Genomic DNA, 8,706 nt, shown 5'->3' on the forward strand with positions numbered 1-8,706 from the left:
CATTTTATCGAAGATTTAGAGGACTCATTCCAATTTTTACAACTCCATGTGGTTTTTAAATATTGTAATGTTTTCAACCAATATGTTTTCCGTCTCCCAGCTGTAAAACAATACCTATTGGCTTGGGGGGAGGGAATTTATTTTTGTACAATTTTGGGTATAATACAATTTTTTTGCACGCTGCTAACAGCATCTTCTGGGAAAGAGTAAAAAAAGCCTCAAGATGAAATATTGTTCTGCTCACTCCTTGCTCATTCACTCGGGCCACAGAAATATCACGGTACAAACATTTGTTATCAGACTGAATTACCTAGGAAGGGACAGATAATGGGATTCACAAATTCACCTGTTTTATTTGCTTAGCAAACCCTTTAAATTCTTTCATATCTTTAATATCCAGTGTATTTTTAAATTGAGAAATAGAGGGCCCACACAAAACATGTCAGACTCAAAAGATTTGCCTGTGTGGGTGCTTAAAACTGCTTTATCGAACTGTGGGTTTCCATCAAGACTCTTAAGGACAAGGATTGGTTGGAATTTGCGCCCCTCTGCAGCTTTCCTCAGTATTCTCTCTTGGGGTTTTCTCTTTATTCAAAAAGTTTCGAGAAACAAAATGCACAAACTGACCTAAAGGACTGGTGAGTAAATTTAACACCGATGTGTTGCCTCGGGGTGATGCTCTGGGGCACCTCAGCCTTTGTTTTCTAAGGGGCCCCAAAAGAAAAGTCCTTCCTTCAGGAAGTTCAGATGTGCTATCCTGAGCATCTGAATTTCTAAGGGTTGGCTTTGAGACGAAAATTTTATCTCTTTACACTTTCAGCTGATGTCAGAGTAAACATTAAAGGCTTTATCCCATCATGCTCCTACCGTGGCTTCAGCTGCACAAAGAATTTACAGAATTGCCTGTTTATCACCACCACCATCACCGTAATATTGTGATCATATTATCACAACATAGCAGCTAATACAATAAGAACATAATGATTGTAATTACAATTTTAGCTAATGTTATTTAGTGTAATACAACAACGCTCTAACAAGTATAATAACAAAAATAACACTTAAGGTCCTGAGCAGGAGCAAACACGCTGCTTGGGCTAATGTACAGTGTACACTTAACTGTTGATTTCACAATAAAATCTAAACACTATCAAAGAGCACCAATTTGCTTCACAGGAGCTAACCAGGCAGGACAAATTTAAATTGGTTTATCCTGCACTCTTTGTGAGTGGAGCTAAATTCGTATTTACCGCAGAGCAGGGATGTGGGCACACATTCAGAGATATTAGTGCCCAGTTAACCCATGCCGGAGTTCTAAATTAGGAGGGAATTTCTACACGGCCTGATAGACCCTTCCCAATTAACACTGGAGCACCTTCATTTCACCATAAACACAAATAAAATTAGGACACGATCCAAGACACGGTCACTAATTAAGACATGGTCAAAGGAGTGCTCAGATCTGGGATTCTGTGATCCCACCCCTCTGGATATTGCCTGGAGTTAGGAGCCAGCAGCTGAATTCACCTCGGGAGAGAATCCCCTAAGGAACATTCCAGAACTGGGGACATCCAGTCAGGATGCAGGAGAGCCACGTTCAGACCCAAACCTGAACTCCTGCAATTTTTAATTTAACTCACTCTGCCTCACATGTTCCATCTGGTGCCTGGAAACTCTCCCAGACTAAACTCCTTTAAAACGGGTATTAAGTGATAATTTAATCCCTGACTAAAAGCCTTTGCACAAATAATATCCCATAAACACTACAAAGCACTTCCTAGGAAGACAATGGGAATTTTACTATTATTGTAGTTTTAAGGGAAGAGTTTGGATCTGAAATGTGCTGGCACTTGGACTTTCAAGCCACTCACTTTGAGATTTTCCTCTTTCCTCTGTATTAAATAATGACATGTGCTTCCTAATATCATATTTCTCCAAGGGGAGCTGGGAGGTTTCCTGCAGGTACTAATCCAGTGGGCAGCACAGAGGAAAGGAGAATATTGGATCATGCAAAGCTGCAAATAAAAAAGGCAACAGTATCAAAATATAATATGTTATTAATAGCTGTGAATCTTATAGGATCTGTGTCAAACCTTTCATGCCAGGACCTCTTCATTCCCCCTGTGACACTCCACAACTTCTTATTCCCACAGTACTTCTCCCAGCCCTCACCATCCTAAATACAGAAACACAAATTGCACAATCAATGTTTTTTTAATTTTTTGATTTCAATCATCTGCAATGATTTTCTTCAGAGAAAAGCATCAAAATCTGCTTTCCTGTGAAAAAAACCCGACTTTTCATACGAAATTTTCTTTGTGCAACAAATTTCTTTTGCCTGTAATATCCCAAAGGGTTTATGGCACACTGGTTTTGACCAACGTGCTCTTCCTAACATTGTTACAGTGACAGGAATTCCACAGTATTTTAATTATTTGACCGCTGAAGCTTTAAAAAAAAAATTAACACAGGACTCTTAACTGAAAGAAGAACATGAAAACTTCAACATCAATTTTATTCCCCGTTTTCCTAAATTTCATCTGGAAGTCTTGGGCCAGTCCATATCCTGCCTTACCTCTTAGCTGTTTCACATGGATCCCATCTCTTTTTTATTGGACTCTTGATGCCCACTGATGTTTTATGCATAATGATGCTCAAGTTTAATTGAGCTGTAAGCTTCGGTTTAATTATGAGCCTTCGTGATACCTTCAGCACTTTTTCTTCTCTGATTACTGTAACTGGTTCTCTCCAACCCCTTTAAAATCCTTAATCTATTAAACCACTTGTAGACAAGTCATTTTTAGGAGAAAGTCTAATTACTCTGTTGCAATTATCTTAATGCATTCTCGGTATTTAGAGGGGAAAAAAAAATAATAACCTGAGTGAAATGCACTTTGTGGACTATTCCAAACATTCCCGTTTAATGATCTGAGACACGCTGCACGTCTCCTGTGCAAAAAATGAATTTATGTGGAGAAAGTGACACTCCAAGTCCTCATCTATTTGGTTAAATTTCTGATCATTAAAATTTCCCACCGATTTTAGAGATTTGACCATCAGACTTGGAGGGTAATTCTGCTTCTTTCAGTGCATGTAGTTCTCTCTTTCAGTTTCAGAGCCAAAAAGAGTTAAAATTGAAAAAAAAATCATTTACATGTGTCTTATATGTATTTTCAAAAAAAAAAAAAATCCATGAACCTTTCAATAGATCAGCTTTGCCAAAAATCTGATGGGTTTTCATGGAGTTAAAAGGAAGGGAATTAAAATGGTATCCATATTTTTACAAGATGATATTTGCACACATGTTTACAGCTTTTATAAAACCAGATTATCTCAAAAAAATGTTCTTTTAAGTATAAATTCTTTCAGTACTTTCTATATTTATTATTTCATATGCTGCATGTAGAGACCCTTTCTATTCACTATAACAATTAGTACTGATATAAAATTTGTTTCCTCACAGTTTTGAGAAGGATCCTGGGTGGTGTTTGTCTGTCAAATGCTGTGAAGTGCTAATTTGTAAGAAGGGTTTACACTTTTTTACGGCAATATTTAGTCAATTTTGATTTATCTATAAAAATATAAAAATGTTTGACAATAAACTTCTAGCAAAAAAAAAAAATAGAAAAGGAAAAGTAAAATAAATAGAAAGCACTATGACCTAAGTCCTTTTCGATCCAAATCTGATGCACTGTTCCTGACCCTGAGATTCCTGCTCAGCTGAAATACTTTAAAATGCTTCCTGAGAGTTTGAAAATTCTTCTCAAAATTAGCCACCACATGTTATTCAAAAGCCCAAAGAATAGATGTGTGACCTTGAAATTTTTTGTAATTATTTTATACCTCCTCTTAAAAATTTAATACATTTTATAGCTATAAATTAAACTATACGTTGACTACAAATACAAATGCATTCACTATATGACTCATAATTCAAACCTAAAATAGAAAGAAATTCACACTAAAAACCAAAACACACCAGCCTAACAAACGTGTGTGAGAGAGGAGGGAGCCGTACACTGCTTCTGTTCAGCCAGAGCTTAAAACCAAATAAAATCTAAGCTCTCTGTATTTCAATGCCTTAATATTGTTTGTGTTAATAATGCTCTGTCATTTACATTGGCATATGCATTGTGAGTGTGAAAAAATAAAAATAAATTCATTTTAGAAATTAAGAGGGCAAGGTTCAGCGTTAATGCTGACTTGTCTCTCTCCAGTTTCAATTTCCTCACTTCTTGTACAAGCACAGCTTTAATGTTACACAAGTTGCACGCCTGGAATTGGACTTTATTTAGGATATTCCTTCCCTCTTCAGGATTTGTCACTTGTTCCCTAATTTATACACTTGTTTTCTGCAACAGGGATCTTGATGAGGTTTTTTTTTTTTTTTTTTTCCTCATTTCTTCACTCAATGACCACATAATTATCTGCCTGATTGGTTAAATTCCTGAATTTGGGATCAAATAAATTCCTTGCCTATAAATGAGCATATCAAGTACAAGGAACACATCACTTCCAAATCAGTGATTTGTCTTCTTGCATTACAGGCTGCTTTCTCTAAAGGCATCATGTTACATTTTGCACTTCACCAAGTGCATGACTGAGCTGGCAGTTCTGGGGACTGCTGAAACATCCTGCTCTCCCTCAAATCCTGCAGGATCTGCTGAAACAATCCTCATGGAGGACAACCGTGGTTGCCTAAGGAAATGCAGAATGCAGAAGTTTACAGCTGATCAGCAAGTCCTGATTACGGCTTGTTCTTTATGGTAAAAAAGGGCTGAGAGATTTCCTTGTCTCTTTCTGCTGCTGTTTTCTTTTTAAATTTTCCCCCTTTTTTCTTTCTTTTTTCATTTTTCTCCATTTTCTTTGTCGTTGGAGCTTTCTGCACCTTCAACACTGTCATTCAAACTACTGGCCAAACGTCTCCAGACAGTGTTCACGTGTTCATAAGAAACATATTTGAAATCTATAAAACTCTTCTTGACCAACGATCTCGAATTCACAGCATTTAATAGACAAACAACACCCAGGATCCTGCTCTAAACTGTGAGGAAACATATTTTATATCAGTACTAATTATTATAGTGAGTTGAAAGGGGTTCTGCATGCAACACCTAAAATTATGAGCATAGAAAGTATAGAAAGAATTTATACTTGAAAGAACTGACTGGAGCAAATATCATCATTTTGAGATAATCTGGTGTTATAAAAGCTGTAAATATGAGCACAAACATCATCTTGTTCAAATACAGATCATTTTAATTCCCTTCATTTTAACTCCATGAAAACCCATCAGATTTTTTGGCAAAGCCGATCTATTGAAAAGTTCATGGTTGGTGTTTTTGAAAATACATATAATATCTATTTATATAATAATATATATTTAAATATATAATATTTATTTTAGATAATATAAAATATAATATTTATTTATATAATAGATATTATATAAAATATATATTATTATATTATATTGTATTATATATAGATGTATAATATTATATTATATATAGCTTACAAATTATTATATATATTATACACTATATATATTTGTATATTTTAAAATATGTCATTTTATTATATAAAAAAATAAAAAATTTTAAAATGTTTATAAATAAAGAAAACATTTACATGTGTCTTTTATACATGTATGTTTTATACACACATAAGACACACGTAAATGACTTTTTTTTCAATTTTTACCTCTTTTTTGTTTTGGCTCTGAAACTGAAAGAAAGAATTTCATGCACTGAAAGAAGCAGGACTGCCCACTAAGTCTGATGGTCACATCTCTAAAATCGGTGGGAAATTTTAATGATCAGAAATTTAACCAAAGAATTGAGGACTTGGAGTGTCACTTTCTCCACATAAATTCATTTTTAGCACAGGAGTCCTGCAGTGTGACTCAGATCATTAAATGAGAGAGAGAGAAATAATTTCCCGTTTACCAAAACAATACTTCCCATTTTTCTCCATCCCCACAAAACAGGTTTTCCATAATACATTTATGGTGTTGGTGTTGTAACATGATTTTTCAGGCAGGAGTTTCCATCCAGGTCCGTAACACAGACCACTAAATCTTGTGGTGGCGATGCCCAGACCACGAGGAGAGCGAACAATGCCGGGCTGACAATCCTCAAAAAAGCAGGAGCACTTTCCTGCCAAAAAACCACTCGCAGCTGCCTCCTCATTTCCTGGGGAAGTCAAGGTGTTCCCCTGGACCCACTTTGCAGCCCTGTGATTATGCGAGCGCCGCGGTGCTGCTCTGTAATATATGCAGATCAATTCAGCCTCGTTAGCATCGCCCCGGCCTCATTCCTGCAGTCTGGTGCCAGCCTCATCTGCGAGGGTGGGCAGCTCTGGGCAGCTGGATGTGCCAGCAGCCACAGCTGCTCTCCCTCTGCTCCTTCCCCCCCTAGCAGGGCACTCCTCCTCCAGGGCTGGTGCTGCTCTCCATGCCTTCCCAAATTCCAGCCCCGTTGGGATATGGTGACTTCGGTTTTCCCACTGTGCACTCCACGCTCCTTCCCAAAGCTTTTGCCTCGCTGCTATCACACCACTCCTCATTAACAAGCTTTCCTCCACCTGAATTTCCAGCTTTATCTCTTTGCCCGTACTCCAAAATGCACCCTGGAGTAGCCAATGGAATCTGCGCTCCACAACCATCCTGGTGTTTGGGTACTTGGAGCACCAGCTCAGACACGCAAAGAGCTGCAGTCTGAATATTGCAACTTCCAGCTCTCCCTCTGCTCCCTCCCCTGCCCAGCAGGGCACTCCTTCTCCAGGGCTGGTGCAGCTCTCCATGCCTTCCCAAATTCCAGCCCCATCGGGATATGGCAACACTGGCTTTCCTGCTACGCATTCCTTGCTCCTTCTCAAAGCATTTCCCTAGGTGCTATCACACCACTCCTCATTAATAAGCTTTCCCCCCACCTGAATTTCCAGCATTATCTCTTTGCCCATAGTCTAAAGTGTGTGGGCACTCCAGATTCCCTGGAGTAGCCAGTGGAATCTGCACTCCACAACCATCCTGGTTTTTGGTACTTGGAGCGCCGGCTCACACAAAGAGCTGCAGTCTGAATATTGCAAGTTCTAGGATGTAAAAAAAAGCAGTGTTCACGGACTGAGATCATACCAGAGCTCAAATTAAACACTTTTATGCTGCCAAAACCTTCTCTTGGCTGTTTGTCTGGTCCAGGTCTTACCTCTCTGTACAGGGAGTCCACATCCATCATTATTCCATCTTCAGAAGAATCAGGCAGGGAAAAGTGTCCTCTTCTGTCCCTCTATTTACTGTTTGCAGGTCACAAACCTAGGAAAGGTTTAGAAAGGTGCTAGTGAAATTTTTTGAAGCTTTTTTTTTTTTTTCTCTCAGGAACTGACTTACTAAACTAAATCCTTTCCTTAGTTATCTCCTGCAAAGGTTAAACTGTGGCAAAATTGAAAATTCAGCCACTATTAGAGAAATGGTATAAATTGCTGCAAACACTGGTAAATAGAAATGCACTCAAATCCAGAGCAGAAACACAACACAGTTTTCTAATAATTAACCACAGGAACAATTCATAGGCATCACCTTCCCTTCAGGACTTTAAATCAAATTTAACGCGATTTTTCAAGGAGATTATGCTTTGGTTCGGCAGGAGGTGATGCACGATGCAGAAATGGGTGAGACCTACAACTTGGTGCTGCAGAAAACCAGCCTGGAGTTTTGCAAATCTTAATTGTGCTATAACAAATATATTCTCTGCATATGAAAATACCTTACTCTTCAAAGCTATATGGAGCTTCACACCACCACCATGAGGGGTAGTTGATACACCTGGAATGTGATATTCTTATATCTCAAGTAATATTTTGCCAAGAAATATGGGGTTTGACTCAGAACGTTAATCTGAACGAGAGATTTCAACTAGCAGTAGGTCATAATTTTGATGGAATGTGAGTTATTTATCTTAAACCTAAAAAGGAAGGTTTAGGTCCTTTCTACAAGGAAAAAAAAATTAATAACTGGTTCATTGCATATTTAGCTGACAAAAAATAGAGCCAGCATTTACCAGAAATTGTTTTTCTACTGGGCAATGACTGAATCTAGTGACAAACCATCACAGGGAAGAGAATTCAACCTGTGAATATTTCAGTTGAACTTGACCATTATATTTTCTTCCCAGCTGCAAGTGTTTTGCACGCCCACAAATTCGGGCATGATTGCAACCACGTTTCTCTACCTCCAGCAACAGAAAATCCTCTGTTTAATTCATCCTCACTGAGTCCCAGAGTAACTTCTCTGTTTCTCATGCCTTGTGTGAAGCGCAGACCTTTCAGTTTGAAAGGTGCAAATTTTGCATCAGATCAGAGTACAATTAAAAAAAATATTTCCATGTTTCAGTATCAAAACAGTGAAAACTGGTAATTAGGCAAAATCCAAGCCATTTGTATATTTTGGGGTCAGTAGGGACCATTGCTACAACCTGTCCAAAAAAAAAAAAAAAAGAAAAGGATTTTATTCAAGACTAGATTCTCTCGAGCAATATACACTTCATAATTTCCCAGGAAAATATTTACTTAAAAACTCACAGGGAAAATATATTTCACAGGGAAAATGCTGCTGAATTTAAGTAGCATGGCAAAATACGATGTTTTGACTGGCATTCTGCAGTTATTTTTTCATAACTTTTAATAATGTGTTTCACTTCTGGTTTATTC

General features: G+C 37.8%; 1 long non-coding RNA gene across 1 annotated transcript; it reads right to left on the reverse strand.

The window, feature by feature from the left end:
* Positions 1-1,777: 1,777 nt before the first annotated feature.
* LOC136293025 (uncharacterized) lies at positions 1,778-8,119 on the reverse strand. The gene is made up of 4 exons (XR_010722065.1): positions 8,058-8,119; positions 7,206-7,312; positions 2,094-2,176; positions 1,778-1,965 (listed from the first exon to the last, which is right to left on the reverse strand). It is a non-coding gene; the product is annotated as an uncharacterized lncRNA (long non-coding RNA).
* Positions 8,120-8,706: the final 587 nt, after the last annotated feature.

This window comes from Chamaea fasciata, unplaced genomic scaffold (genome assembly GCF_029207755.1).
Source record: "Chamaea fasciata isolate MVZ Bird 193981 ecotype frontalis unplaced genomic scaffold, bChaFas1.0.hap1 SCAF_8, whole genome shotgun sequence".
Classification (NCBI taxonomy): domain Eukaryota; kingdom Metazoa; phylum Chordata; class Aves; order Passeriformes; family Sylviidae; genus Chamaea; species Chamaea fasciata.